This window comes from Loxodonta africana, chromosome 11, assembly GCF_030014295.1.
Source record: "Loxodonta africana isolate mLoxAfr1 chromosome 11, mLoxAfr1.hap2, whole genome shotgun sequence".
Taxonomy (NCBI): Eukaryota; Metazoa; Chordata; class Mammalia; order Proboscidea; family Elephantidae; genus Loxodonta; species Loxodonta africana.
Window position 1 is genome coordinate 45,567,656 of NC_087352.1, and position 15,065 is coordinate 45,582,720.

The 15,065-nt window shown below is 39.9% G+C and overlaps 1 protein-coding gene and 1 long non-coding RNA gene across 13 annotated transcripts in view; one reads left to right on the forward strand and one right to left on the reverse strand.

Annotated features, from left to right (window-relative positions):
- Positions 1-2,397: 2,397 nt before the first annotated feature.
- LOC135232846 (uncharacterized) lies at positions 2,398-7,929 on the reverse strand. Its single transcript, XR_010323441.1, has 2 exons — positions 6,434-7,929; positions 2,398-5,660 (listed from the first exon to the last, which is right to left on the reverse strand). It is a non-coding gene; the product is annotated as an uncharacterized LOC135232846 (long non-coding RNA).
- LOC100676115 (GPI ethanolamine phosphate transferase 1) overlaps positions 6,933-15,065 on the forward strand; it is a 108,766-nt gene continuing 100,633 nt past the window's right edge. For 5 of the 12 annotated variants that reach the window (XR_010323440.1, XM_064294439.1, XM_064294449.1 and 2 more), the window contains exons 1-2: positions 6,978-10,837; positions 13,570-13,714. The gene's annotated coding sequence lies outside the window, so the exon portion shown is untranslated. The other 7 variants (XM_064294444.1, XM_064294443.1, XM_064294440.1 and 4 more) reach the window with 7 other exon arrangements.

The window sequence follows — 15,065 nt, forward strand, 5'->3', positions numbered from 1 at the left end:
CCTGTTGGGGTCATTCCAACATTGTCCTTGTGGAATGTGTTCCTGGCATTATACCTTGGCCATGAGAGTAACAGTAGTGTAAGGACTGCCACTAGATCTTGTGGATTAATGCATTATTAAGGAATTACATACAGTCAGCCCTCCGTATCCATGGGTTTGGCATCCGAGGATTCAACAAACCACAGATCAAAATATAGGGGGTGGGGGGAGTTTTCAAAAAACAAAACTTGAATTTGCCAGGTGCCGAGTACTACACTGAATCCATGAGGATGATGTGATGTGTAGGCATACCCTGCTGTAGCCTCCCGCCATTTCACTGATCCTCAGGCTCTCTCCAAGACTTGTTGTTTGAGCATTTTTCATCTACGGTCCTGTTTTTTCATTTGGTACTTGTGTTAATGTTATCCCGTTTCTGTAAAAAAATGGTTCCTAAAAAACAATGAACTAGTCAAAGCAGTCCCTCAAAGGCTAAGTGTGAGTTGCCTGAGGAGAACAAAAGGAAGGAGTTCCAAGCTAGTAAGAGATAGCTGGCTAGCTCTGTAAAACAGTAAAGCCTTCAGAACTGAAAGATCATGGGAGAATTGGCATCAGCTGATGCCCAGGCAGCATCCACATTCCCAGAAGAGCTCAAGAAACTCAAAGAGGGAGGCTACCTTACAGAGCAAGGCTTCAACTGTAATACTACTACTTATATAACATTTATATTGTATTAGATATTAGAAGTAATCTAGAGATGATTTAAAGTACATGGGGCGATGTGTGCAGGTGATATGCAAATACTACGCCATTTTATGTAATAGACTTGTGCATCCTTAAATTTTGGTATCTGTGGGTGGGGGGAACCCTAGAATGGATCCCTTTCAGATATCGAGGAATGACTGTATATTAATATATCACAAATTTGTTTAAAATGTTATCAGTATCACTTGTATTCTTGTATATTTTAAATATTATGCATTTCCAAATATTATTTATAACTGGACTTGCAGGTTTCACCACACTGCCAAAGAGGTTATGGCACAAAAAGGGTTAAGATTTTCTGCTCTATGTAATATTCTTACAGTGGTTAACAAAAACTGTCTTGTAGACTTAAAATGTTACTGAGATAATCCTTTGTTAATGGGTATAGGATTATTTTATGCTTTTCCTCTTAGATGTTCTCTCAGTTTTCAACATGTTTCTTTTTCCCGTTTTGCAGCATTACCAACTATGCAATGGTCCTGTTCATGACCATCTTCCTGGGATTGGTCAGTGGCCTGGCACAGCTGCTCACAACAAAGAAACTCAAACTATGGGAAAAACCCAAAATCCGTCTCATGTGATGTTGCTGAAGCTGCCATTCAGCACGTGTATCCCATTTCTTACTCTTTTTAAACTCTAAATGGATTGGTATGCCATACAGTCCCATTAGGGACTCAATAAACTTTAAGATGGATATTGATGTATAGCATTTTCTGCACCGTAAGGGAAATTACACTTGGAATTTTGAATTTACAGATTAAACTAGGAATAAAAGAATTTCCTTTTTGTGTTTTGCATGCAGGAAATAGTGATTAAGTCTGGAGCAGAGCATAGTAAAGCATTTCCGTTACCTGGCAGCTCTTCTCACTGATGTTTCATAGTTTCACCAGCAACAATCTATTCCCCACTGTACAGCTTCCCATGTACCACGAGAAGAATGTGGTCCTGTGGGGGCGGTATGACGCATCCCAAATCAGGGCTCTGGCTGAGCTTGAAGGGAATCTCCAGGTGGCGTCAGGAATATTCATCAACTCTCAGCACTAGATCTGCAAGTAGCTGTAACTACTAAACTCTATCACTAGAAAGACAACCAAGATTTATTTAAATTTACTAACGCTTCAGTAGAAAAATACTTGCAGGTGTTTGTCATTTTCTTCAGTATGCAATAATACTATCTTAGGCATCTTAGTTTTTTTTAAACCAAAACAAATTTAAAACAACACAAAATTTGCATCCCCTCTATCTGCGAGAACTTTATCCAAAGGGAATTATCTTTTCTCCCATTGCTAGGTGAAAACACAGAGGTTCTGCTTGTGAGGTCTGCTCACAGCAGGTATTAGCACGTTAAAAAAAGACCTTAAGTTGTAAACAGTGTCAGTAAGTCTATTCCAAGAATGTGAAATTTATACTTAATTGAGTGATAAGTTGTATTTACAATCTGCTCCAGGCTAGAAGCAGCTAGCGTTGGGAATCACAGATACGGGTGGCATCTCTTTAACCACTCTAGATTGTTGGCCAGTTTCTGACCCTCCAGGGCTCAAGGCAAGTGGAGAAGACTTATTAGTGATTTTATTGTTTATTGCGTTTTCACAGTCAGCAAACTAAATGCTCTACTATTTTTTTTTTCATTACTGAAATCTCATGGAATTCCTGGCAATATAAAAGTAGCAATTGCTGGATATTTTGTCTTGCTGATGGAAAACATTAACCAGGAGTGTTTTTTTTTTTAATTGTAGACTCATGTTATGCTTAATAGCTTATTTCTGAAGGTTGAATTGTTTTGACAGAAGTTAAGCCTAGGGTTAAACTTTCTCACACTATCATAATTAGCGTGAAACGTGCTACGTTTCTGACTGTGAGAGTCTAGCTCAAAGCACCAAAGTCCTCTCATTAAATTTAGATCCCTATTTGTAAACCAATTCGAAAGGACAAAATATTTTCAAATTTTTATTTATATTTTCCAGTAAGTGACCTTTACATACCAATATAGACTTGGCTTTTTGCCCTGGACATTATCTAGTAGAATCCATTTCATCTGATAATGAAAAATAAAAAAAGCCGTCGATTCTGACTCATAGCAACCCTGTAGAACAGAGTAGAACTGCCCCATAGGGTTTCCAAGGAGTGCCTGGTGGATTTGAACTAGCCGACCCTTTGGTTAGCAGCTGTAGCACCTATCCACTATGCCACCAGGGTTTCTGAAAGATAAATAGCTTTGCTTTTTCCCTTGTCTGACTATTTACAACTGAATTCTGCCTACTATCTTCAGAGTCTTTGTGGGAAGACTGATCCAAAGCAGGTTGAACAGAATCACAAATTACTGAGATGGCAAAATGTTCGTTTTTTAGCAAAATGTTGTGGATTGAATTGTGTCCCCCTAAAATGTGTGTCAACTTGGCTAGGCCATGATTCCCAGTATTGTGTGATAGTCCTCCATTTTGTGATCTAATGTGATTATCCTGTATGTTGTAAGTCTTTGAGGCAGGATTAGAAGCAGTTATGTTAACAAGGCAATATTCAATGGACAGGGTTAGGTCTTATCTTGAGTCAATCTCTTTTGAGATATAAAAAAAAAGAACCAGCAGAGAGAGGGCCATCATTACCATCAAGAAAGAAGAGCCAGTAGCAGAGTGTGTCCTTTGGACCTGAGGTCCTGGACTGAGGAAGCTCCTAGACCAGGGGAAGATTTATGACAAGGACCTTCCCCCAGAGCTGACAAAGACAAAACCTTCCCCTGGAGCTTGCACCATGAATTTGGACTTCTAGCCTTCTGGTGGCATAGTGGTTAAGAGATAAGCTGCTAACCAAAAGACTGGCAGTTCAAATCCACCAGCTGCTCCACGGAAACCCTATGAGGCAGTTCCGCTTTTTCCTATAGGGTCACTATGAGTCTGAACCGACTCCATGGCACCTAACAACGGCCTCCTACACTGTGAGAGAATAAATTTCTGTTTGCTAAAGCCATCTACTTATGGTATTTCTGTTATAGCAGCACTAGAAAACTGAGAAGTCCATTTCCCTGTAGAAAGAAAAATTACTGTATTTTTAAAACATTGGCAATAGTATAAATCTCAATGGGTTTAATGTTTTAAAAATTGTAACACGTTAATAGAAAATGCTTTGGCGACAATTAATTTTTTCTGTATCACATTCACTTTTGCTTCATATACATAGCTACAAACTCTTACCAATGAAGCATACAAATGGCCTTTTATTATATATGCTGTTTTGGATTAATGGTAGTTACTTTTCCATAATAAGATCATATCCAATAAAACAATTTAGATTTTAACACTTTTCCTTGTCTTCATTTGCAAAATGGGGATAATTCCATTTAATCCAAAGACTCATTGTAAATATTAAATGAAATAATGAACAGGAAACATGCACGACACTGATATGAAGGAGTTATTGATACTGACACAACTCAGGGGAAGTCAAAATATCTTATTCCTTGTTTCCAAAACAATCAATTGTAAGATCACTTTAATAATTTAATCCTTTCTTGGGAAAGAAAAAGAATTCCTATTACATTAAATATGTAAATCAACTATAAAACCTTCACTTTTACAATTAAAATGTGTAAAAATTGTGTCTTACAATTAAAATATTTATATAATCTGCCAATTTGAAAACTTTAAGGTTTTTGTTTTGAAATGATGATCGAGTACTTACAAATCTGACTTGCTCCATCAAAGACCATTTCTCATGATTTAATAAACTAATTTTATCCTCTAATTTCTGTACTAGAAAAGGAGGTTTAAAATCAAAATGTGAGAAAAACCAACTCAAGATCTCACATTACATATGCTTTTACATAAATACTTTTTATGGACATAACCAGTTAGCTATCTCTCACCTCTATAAACCGAGGAGTTTCAAAGTTTAGAGGAAGGTTGCCTAATTGGTTTAAGGGCCTCTAATTCATCTTCTTCTACTCCACTGGGCACATCCACAAGATCTTTACCAGTCACTCCAAACTCTCAGTAAAGTTGCATAAACCTGGAGGTTTTGAAGTGTTTAATATGACATTCCATAATTCAAAATCCTAAATGACAAAAATATTTAAAAAATCTAAAGCAATTTTATCCTGTATTTTTGAGATCGATGTTATTCATCACTAATATTTTTAATACACGACACAATATTGTTGGCATGTCAAAGTGTACATATGAATGTTCCAAGTGAGTAAGCATCATTCTTATTTTGTATTTCCCCGTCCAATATTCTTGAAAGTTGCAGGTCCACCTAAATTTTCTGATATTCTAAGTAAACAGGTTTAACGCTCTTAGATGTCAAGATAGAGACCGGCAGTCTGCCCCACATCTTCAATAGGCAAAGGGCTGTGTCTGCCATCTTCTATGAGTTAGGAACTAACTGCCTGTCTTTAACCTATCACCTTATTTAGGTATGCTTCCAGTTTCTGGCCAAGTTGAGGAAAACAAGACTGGGGTTGCAGAACCAGCTGAAACTGGCAAGAACTAGATCTGGCCTGTCTGACATGCACAGAAACATCTACCCTGTCCTCCGGGTGACCCCGGAATTCTCCCACTGGAGGGAACCAAACTTTAGCGACCCAAGATTAGGGAGAGGCTTTCAGAAGCGAGGGGTCGAAGCCCAAGATCGGATCCTAAGATCTGGTTTGAGAGGCTCCCCCCTTTTTAGGCTGAGCAAGTGCAGAAAGGCCAGACTGCTCTGGGAACGCCTTTTTGGGCCAGACCAATCAGCAAGCCGGCCCCACCTGGAGGCGCTCGTCCAGACCCTAGATCCGATTTGCTTCACACATACAAACTCCTTGGGCTATTGTTCTAGGAGCCTTCTTGGCGATGTCCCAGTGTGCTCCTTTGCTTGGCCAACCAAATAAAGCTTCTTCTTTTGCTTTCACCCATTTCGAGTCTCTATGGCCCCACCAAGCAGATCTGGAACAGTCCGGTTACAAGATGTTACAAGAAATATAAACTCTTTAAGGCTTGTATTAAAGCTTGTAAAACATGCTTAAATATTTGTATGAAGTAATAGAATATGTCTAGACAAGGAAAGTCATAATTCATAAATTGTACCTATTACAGGTTATAAATGCGCTCTGTGATAACATTAACTTTGTTTTACCTTTCTTTATATCCCAACCTATATATTTGGTGTCCCTGGGTGGCTCAAATGCTTAAATGTTCCACTACTAACAGAAAGGTTGGTGGTTAGAACCCATCCAGAAGCGCCTCGGAAGAAAGGCCTGGTGATCTGCTTCGGAAAGGTCGCAGCCTTGAAAGGCGTATGGAGTTCTACTCTGATACACATGGGGTTATCAAGAGTCTGAATCGACTGGAAGGCAACTGACGCCTGAAAGGCAACAAAGGGCAGCTACTCCCCGGAAACACGGCTCTCCCACCCTAGGCGGGGTCCCGCTCTGCCTCTGGAAGTTGCCCGGTTTGGAGAAAGAGTCGCGCAGCCGAGGCAGCTCACGGCCGCTCTCTAACAGCTCGGTGTGCAGCTCGAGGGCCGTCAGCAAGTATGATCGCGCAACACCTGAGCCGCGATCGCATCAATGGACAGTCGGGCCCGGGTCTCCCCAGAGCTCCCCAGCGCCGCCCTAAAGCCACGGATCTTGCGGCGACAGGGAGCCCACAGAGCTAGGATCCAGGGCACCCCCAGAACCCAGCCGAAGTCCTAACCGCCGCTCCTCAGTCGCCACTACCTCGTCGTTATCCTCGGCCGAATCGCTGAGGAATGGATTCACGCCGCCGGCACAACCACCTCCAGGCGCCATCGCTGTCATCTTATCCTGTTCCTGTCAGGAGTGTGGGTGCCTCCCTGACTTGGCTCTGACAGGCCGTGGCCTGAATCTCCCCTAAACCACAGCGGGCACTGCGCGCCTCCACAGGCCGGGCCTGGCCGGGTCCCGCCTCCCCAACTGGAGACCAGACTTGGCTCAGATGCAGAATATCCCGAAATACCATCTCCCGCGGCCTTAGCCGCGTCTAAACAGGCATCGTCCTGGTCTCCAGTCTCGCGAGATATCGTGCGTGTCCTCCCCCTCTCGCGGCCCCACCTCTCTCGGAGCCCCGCCTCAGTCCTGCCCATTCTCAGCACCAGAGCGCAAGGATTGAAGGCCCCGCTCCCTGCTCAAAAGAAAAACCCCGCCCCCAACTCCTAACTGATTGGTGGATGGAGGAGGGAGGGTGGAGCGAAGGGGGCTTCGTTCTAGAAGTATCGCGAGAGCAGCTGCGGAACCGGTAGGAGTTGGGGGCGTTCAGTGGTGGAGGGACGGTTGTGTGGTGTCTTGGGAGACCTTATTGGCTAGCGTTTAGGGGGTGAGAAGGGGCGCTGCCCGAGAGCTTTAATGGCCTTCGACTCTGAGGATGCCCCATTCCCGAGTCAGGCCTGACCCGGGTGAGCCCCAGGTAAAATCCAGGGGCTGAAGTGCCGAGACACCGAAACTGCAGCCTCGCTCCCGCGGGAGCTTCACCTTTCTCAGCGTTTGCTGCCAGTTGGTGACGTTTCTCGGCCCAGGTAGCAAGCGTCCAGGGCAGGAGTCAGGGCTTGGCTTCCTTTTCCTTACCTCCTGCCATGTGCCTGCTGCCCCTAGGGGCCTGGCGACAGCACCCAGTGCTTGCACCGCAGGGAGAGCGCCTTCCTGGGGTCAGTCCTCCACCAGTGGGACAAGGCGCTCAACGGCAAGTGGGGCCCTGAGGTCTGGAGTTTCCCGCACCTGTGAACACTCTGATAACCTCGACTGGGCTAACACACTCTTAGGTGCTCAATAAACACTTAGGGTTTAATACACCTTGAAAATCAGTTTCCACCCCATCCCTAGAGAGGTAAGTAAACTGAAGTCTAAAGACGTTCAGTGACCTGGTCAAGTCAACTGAACTAATCTGTGTTGAAAGGCCCTGCAGCCTTTCTGATGGCGTACATTTAGGCGAGAATCTAGGGTTTTATTATTTTAAAAGCTGGACGCTTTGGAGAAAGTTATTTGCTTTATCAAGCGTTATCAAATTTAGAAGCTCAGCGTTTTATCTTTTGTGTGGTTCCTTGATTATAGTCAGGTGGTTTAGGGGATGTTTTCCACTCAACAGTATTTGAGTGTTTTTCTTGATACCTTGTTTTCAACACATACACACTGACAAATTGTCACTTTTACAGATTTTAGATTCCCTTTCCTAGAGCTGCCAATAAGCACCAAAATAAATAGGTAGAAGTATCAGGTAAGTTACATATCACACTGTAGCAATAAAGTATCTCCTTCATTTTGTGGAAAAATTAGAGCATTGTATAGAACCTTAGATCAGCTTCTTGGTTTAGATGTAAAGGTACAGTTAAACATATGCTTTAGTTTCAGTTTACCAAGACTTAATAAACTGGAATTTGCATTTGGATGAGGTTCCCCCTCTCCCAGAAGCTTTTTTAAAAACAGTGTTGGCATCAAGGAGCCCTGGTGGTGCAGTGGTTAAGACCTTAGCTGCAAACGAAAAGGTCAGCAGTCTGAATCCACCAGCTGCTCCTTGGAAACCCAGTGGGGCAGTTCTACTCTGTCCTATAGGGTTGCTATGAGTCAGGATCTATTTGAAGGCAAGGCCTTTTTTTTAAGTATCAAGAATTCAAAGTAATATTTCATAGAGATTATAGAGCATTTTTTTTTTTGTCCCATATATTGAAGAAAATCTATGGGAAAAAAATCCCTAATAACAGGAAAATAGCATCAAAATAGTCAGCCCTGTATTATGTTAGATATTTGTTAGGAAAAGGGATTGCTGATTTTTATTTTAGTTGAGTTTGCCAGAAGGAACGGAGTAATGGGAGGGATTCGTGAATGGCAGGAAGCGCCATGAGTAGAAGTGGGTTGTTTGTACATATATTTCCATCTCTCTTAAAAAGAAGATTGGCAGTTCATATCCACCAACTGCTTCTTGGAAACACTATGGAGCAGTTCTACTCTATCCTATTGGGTCAGTATGAATCTGAATCAACTCAACAGCAATGGGTTTTTAATGGGAAATTTTAGAAATCTCCTACACTTAGAGTCCCTTAGTGCACTGAAGAATTATTAATAATTGCTGATGTCTAAAAAATTGCTGATCTCTACTTATAATTTATTCTTACTATTGTCGGAAAATGTTCTTTCTACTTTGTAAGATTTACATTGAACTAAGCTTTTACAGTTAATGTTTTAGCTGAATATTATGAATAGTAATTTAAGTTTACACCTTAGTGGTGAAAAAGATTTCCTTTTTTCCCAAGTACTCCAAATGTTTTATTGGTTAAAAAAATAATTTTTAAATTTTACTCGTCCTAAAATAATCACAGTAACATTTTAAATTCATGTGTCTGGTTCGCTTTAAGCTTTAGTAAGTGCTTAATGATTTACTGTTTCTCAGTGTGTGGTAAACATTCCACAAGTGTATGCTTGATAATTTTTCTTGGTACAGGGATATGTGTCTGTTTTAATTTTAATAATTACGCATTTATTTTGGAGGTTTCTTTTCTGATGGCAAGCAATTCAAAGTTTTCTTTTTAAATACATCTAAACCGAAATGCCATTTTATTTAAAAGAAAAATAGTAATAATATTGTTTAATATACATGTTCTTGGCAATAATAAAACAAATAGTATGTGAATGCTGACATTTGAAGATCACTGCAATTGTATTTATATTAAATGACTGCGATCACTTAAGAATAAAAGTTTTTTTTCGTTCAAGTCCCCCAACTCTTCACTGGTCCTGTATATGTTACGGAGGAACGGAAAAGAGAAGCTAGGCAACCTCTAGTGGCTACAGTTGCATGGTGCATGTACCTTAAAAAACAAAAAAAAATCCCACAGTTGCTACGGAGTCAATTCCAACGCACCTTAGAAATGATAATTTTAAATAATTTATGCACCAACACTTACATTCTTATTGAATGCCTAGGTATAGATAGATGCTGTGTTGTAGTTCTAGGAGAAAAAGGATACAAGCACCATCCGACTGTCGTGGAACTATGGTGAAGTGACAGAGACAGGCATTAATCGAAATGTAATTACAAACTCTACAAGTAAAGGTTTTGGTTTCTATCTTGGACTGCATTGAAGACTTCTCTGAAGAAGTGGTGCTTGAAAGCTTAAGGAGATTTTAGGAGTCAATGGGATTAGAGAGAGCAGAGGCCAGGTTGTAGACCGCATTGTACAGAGAGGAATCGCACCTATGAATATTTTCTAGGAGGTAAGGGCATAGGATATTTGAAATGAAAGAAAATCAATATGGTGTGATATAATAAAGCAAGAGGGAGATCTATAAGAAGAGGCTAGAAAGGGAGGCAGAGCCCAGTCTTTGTGATAAAGATTTTGATATCGGTTAAGATGAGGCTGGGGAGAACCATGGAAGGGTTTTATACAAGGAGTAAAAGGATCACATTTACATTTTGAAAAAAGGAAAACAGAACAAAAAAGCAATACTCTTGCTACACTGGAGGAAAGGATCACTGAATAACCAGAATGGATATGAAGAGATCTATTAGTGTATTGGAGCTCTGGTGGCACAGTAGTTAAGAGCTTGGCTGTTAACCAAAAGGATGGTAGTTCGAATCCAGCAGCTGCTGCTTGGAAACCCTATGGGGCAGTTCTATTCTGTCCTGAGTCAGAAATGACTCAACGGCAATGGGTTTGGGTGGCAGTGGGGATAAAGACAAATGAATGGATTCATGAAACATAAAATAATATTGCTGGATTAAGTATGGAAAGAAAAGGAGAGTACAGAGAATGGCTCCTGCTTCTTTGACTTACATACGTGGGTGGAAAGTGGTGCTATCACATGAGATTATGAACACTAAGGAAGTTAGGAGGGTAGTAGACAAAGGTTAGAGGGAACATAGTGAGTTTGGTTTTTGACATACTCAATTGGAGAGTCTTTGAAATATCTGTTGCACAGGTAATAACTGACATTCAAGGTTATGAACTAAACTGCTTGGAAGTCAAGAGTGAGATGACAAGAGGACATAAGAACAAACTTTGAGTAACTCCAAAATTGAATGACCAGAGACCCTTCTACATAGGTCAGAGTAGTAGAAGGAAAACTGAAGGAGTGATGTTCACAGAAACCAAGGGATGAGAGCTACTAGAAAAAGTAAGTGTGGTCAACAAGGACAAATTGAATGGAGAACTCAAGAGGAAAACTAAAAAATGGCCATTGAATTTTACAGTATTGGCTATCTTAGTGAAAGCCTTCTCTCTGAATTTTTATTGTGCTTTAAGTGAAAGTTTACAGTTCAAGTTAGTTTCTCATACAAAAATTTTTACACACATTGTTATGTGACCCTAGTTGCTCTCCCTATAATGTGACAGCACAGTCCTCCTTTCCACCCGGATTTCCCGTGTCCATTCAACCAGCTCCTATCTGTTTCTGCCTTCTCATCTCACCTCCAGACAGGAGCTGCCCATTTAGTCTCATGTACCTACTTGAGCTAAGAAGCATACTCTTAAGAGTATCATTTTATGTTTTACAGTCCAGTCTAATCTTTGTCTGAAGAGTTGGCTTCAGGAGTGGTTTCAGTTTTGGGCTAACAGTCCAGGGGCCATGCCTTCTGGGGTCCCTCCAGTCTCAGACCATTAAGCCTGGTCTTACGAGACTTCGAGTTCTGCACCCCACTTTTCTCCTGCTCCGTCAGGGACTCTTCTTGTGTTCCCTGTCAGGGCAGTCATTGGTGGTAGCTGGGCACCATCTAGTTCTTCCGGTCTCAGGCCGATGGAGTCTCTGGTTTAGCCCTTTCTGTCTCTTGGGCTAATAGTTTTCTTGTTGCTTTGGTGTTCTTCATTCCGCTTTGCTCCAGGTGGGTTGGGACCAATTGATGCATCTTAGATGACCACTTGCTGGCTTTTAAGACCCCAGATGCCACTTACCAAAGTGGGATGCAAAATGTTTTCTTAATACACTTTGTTTTGCCAGTTGACCTAGATGTCCCCTGAAATCATGGTCCCTAGACCCCTGCCCCTGCTACTCTGACCTTTGAAGTGTTTGGCTGTTTTCAGGAACCTTCTAAGCTTTTGGTTTAGACCAGTTGTGCTGACTTTCCCGGTATTGTGTGTTGTCCTTCCCTTCACCTAAGATAATTCTTGTCTGCTACCTAGTAAGTGAATACCCCTCTCCCTCCCTACTCGGGTAAACATCAAAGTATGTTTTCTTCTGTGTTTAAACCTTTTCTTGAGTTCTTGTGTTAGTGGTCTCATACAATATTTGTACTTTTGCGACTGACTTAATTCACTCAGTGTAATGTCTTCCAGATTCATCCATGTTATGAGATGCTTCGTGGATTCATCTTTGTTCTTTATCATTGCCTAGTATTCCATTGTGTGAATATACCATAATTTTTTTATTCATTTGTCTGTTGATGGGCCTCTAGGTTATTTCCATCTTTTTGCTTTTGTAAACAGTGCTGCAGTGAACATGGGTGTGCATATATCTATTTGTGTGAGGGCTCTTATTTCTCTAGGATATATTCCAAGGAGTGGGATTGCTGGATCTATGGTAGTTCTATTTCTAGCTTTTTAAGGGAGTGCCAAATCCATTTCTAAAGTGATTATACCATTTTACATTCTCACCAGGAGCGTATTAGTGTTCCAGTCTCTCCACGATCTCTGTGAAGATATTTTTTAATTACTTCATGGTTAAATGAAAATATTAAAAATACTTCCTGGGCTTGAGATTGTACTTTTAGAAGGTGTTCTACTCAATGCCTCATTTTCCATTCATCATATTTAGTTTGTTATGCTGGGATTATTTTCCCTGATTTTTTTTTTGCTAGTGGTGGAGTGGGGAGGAGAGGGGCCGAGGTGAGGGAATGGGAGATTAGGATACCTTTATGAAACAATAAAAAAGAGAAACACATATTGGCAAGTTCCTTCATTTATTTATCATTCCAAACCAAAAAACCAAACCTGTTGCTGTCAGGTCAGTTCTGACTCTTAGCGACCTTACAGGACAGAGTAGAAGTTCCCCTTAGGTTTTCCAAGGCTGTCATCTTTATGGAAGCAGACTGCCACATCTTTCTCTGAGGAGGGGCTGGTGGATTCAAACTCCTGACCTTTTGGTTAGCAGCTGAGTGCTGAAAAAGAATTTGTTTCAGCTGACAAAAGATTGATTCCATATGTATCAGAAGCCTTAAAGATGCTCATAGCCTTTGACTAACTGCATTCTATAGGCAGTATCATAGACAAATAATATGAAATGTCTAAAAAGTTAGCACATAAAATTTACACAAATTCATTTCATTGATGCTTTTAATAGTGAATGATTGGAAACAGCTTCAGTGCTTAAAAAGATGGAACTGAGTAGCAAAAGTATGATGGTTTCCATAGAATACAGTATTATATAGCCATTACTAACATGTATGAAGAGTTTTTGTTTTACTCACAGGGAAATACTAATGTTTGTTAAAAATCGATATATAAAATTGTGAACCTCTGTAAAAATGTAGGTAGGATGAAACTAAGAAAATATTAACAGAGTTTAGGTACTAGAATTATGAGGAAATTATACTTTTCTGTATTTCCTAATTTTACCACGTTAATGTTTTATTTTTATATTCAGAATACCATTATTAAGACGTGGTTTAATGTGTATTTGAATCTCATATATTACTAGAAAAGAAGCAGAATATTATGAAAATCCTGCTTAGATTGTAGAATTTTATATCCTATTTAAGGAATTTTTATACTTAGTGGAATATCTTTGATATTTAGTTGACCCTTGGTTCTCAGAAAAAAAAAGTGGTCTATAGTATGACCTTTGCTCTGTTGTATTTTTTTTTTATGATGTGCTTGCCTTTAATAAAAGTTTTACCAGAGTTTCATTTTTCGCAGGGTATTTTGCCATGGTGCTATTTTTCATGATATGATTTTTCAGGTCAGCATGAATAAGATGTGTCTGTAATTATAATACCTCATCTTCAGTGGTTCTCAGCAAAGGGGCACTGTATATAACTAATGCTACTACATTATGAATAAGGCAAGTTATTTTTATTTTTTCTTCTTTGTAGAGATATATTTACAACTAAATGCAAATCTTTAATTTGTGTTTTGAAAAGTGCTCCCACAAACAGCTTACTTGTGACAATTAATTGCTTACTGTATTAATAGTATTATTTAATGTTTCATATTAGTTAGCTTTTCCCTCCTAAGTACTTGTAGCCCGTTGCTGTTGAGTCGATTCCAACTCATAGTGGCCCTATAGGACAGGGTAGAAGTGCCCAATAGGGTTTCCAAGGAGCAACTGGTGGATTCAAACTGCCGACCTTTTGGATAGCAGCCAAGCTCTTAACTGCTGCACCGCTAGGGCTCCTGGCTATGAGCCAGAATTAATGCGACTGCATGCAACAACAAGTGCTTGTAACCTAATCAGATTTGTGACTGTGTCTTTTTGGTGTTCTCTGTGTAGTACCCCAGCACAGAATTACGCACATAGTATATGCACAGTATATTTTTGTGAATGAAAAAATATACAATCTTGTTCTTCTTTATGTTAGTTCAGGAAACTAAAAATAAGTGATTTCTTTATGAGTGTAAATTTTTGAAGTGCAGATAAAGCTTAACTGCTTTTTTTCTTCATAAGATTTAGCTAAATGAAAGAGCAAAATGCACATTATTAGCTCAAGTTAGTGATAGTCAAAAGAAGGCTGGATAATGTCTACCCACTGGGACCACCAGAGCCCTTAGATCTGTTTACCAAGAGTTAATCCACAAATATTTAAATGATTTTAAATTCCTTAGCATAGCAACGATTGCCATATGAGCAACCAAGAATACCATGAATTATGTTTTCTATTTTATATAGGATTTAATTTGACTGAAGTCTTACTTATTTTAAGAAAACAAACCAAATCAGTTACCATTGAGTTGATTTCAACCATGACAACCCCATGGAAATGTGCTCCATAGGGTTTTCAAGACTGTGACCTTTCAGAAGCAGATCACCAGACCATTCTTCCAAGGTGCCTCTGGATGGGTTTGAACCACTAGCCTTTCATTTAATAGTTAAGAGCTTAGCCTTTTGTGCCCCCTAGTTTCTCTATTTACTTATGTTAGGACTGACTTAATTCTTTCTTAGTTCTTTGATCCTATGCTAATTTTTACAACCTTCATATGCGTTTCTGTTTATCGCAAATAGTTTGTTATTCCTACTTGCTTACATATACTGGAACTTTTTTTTTCTCTTTTGAGCAGCTGCATATTTTATCATTTCAGTATTATCTTTTACTATTAAACAATGTTTATTCTTACCACAGTAAATGAAAGTAAAGTTGTAAATTATGTATGTATTAAAATATAAGGTCAAGCTATGTCATCAAAATATGTGAAAA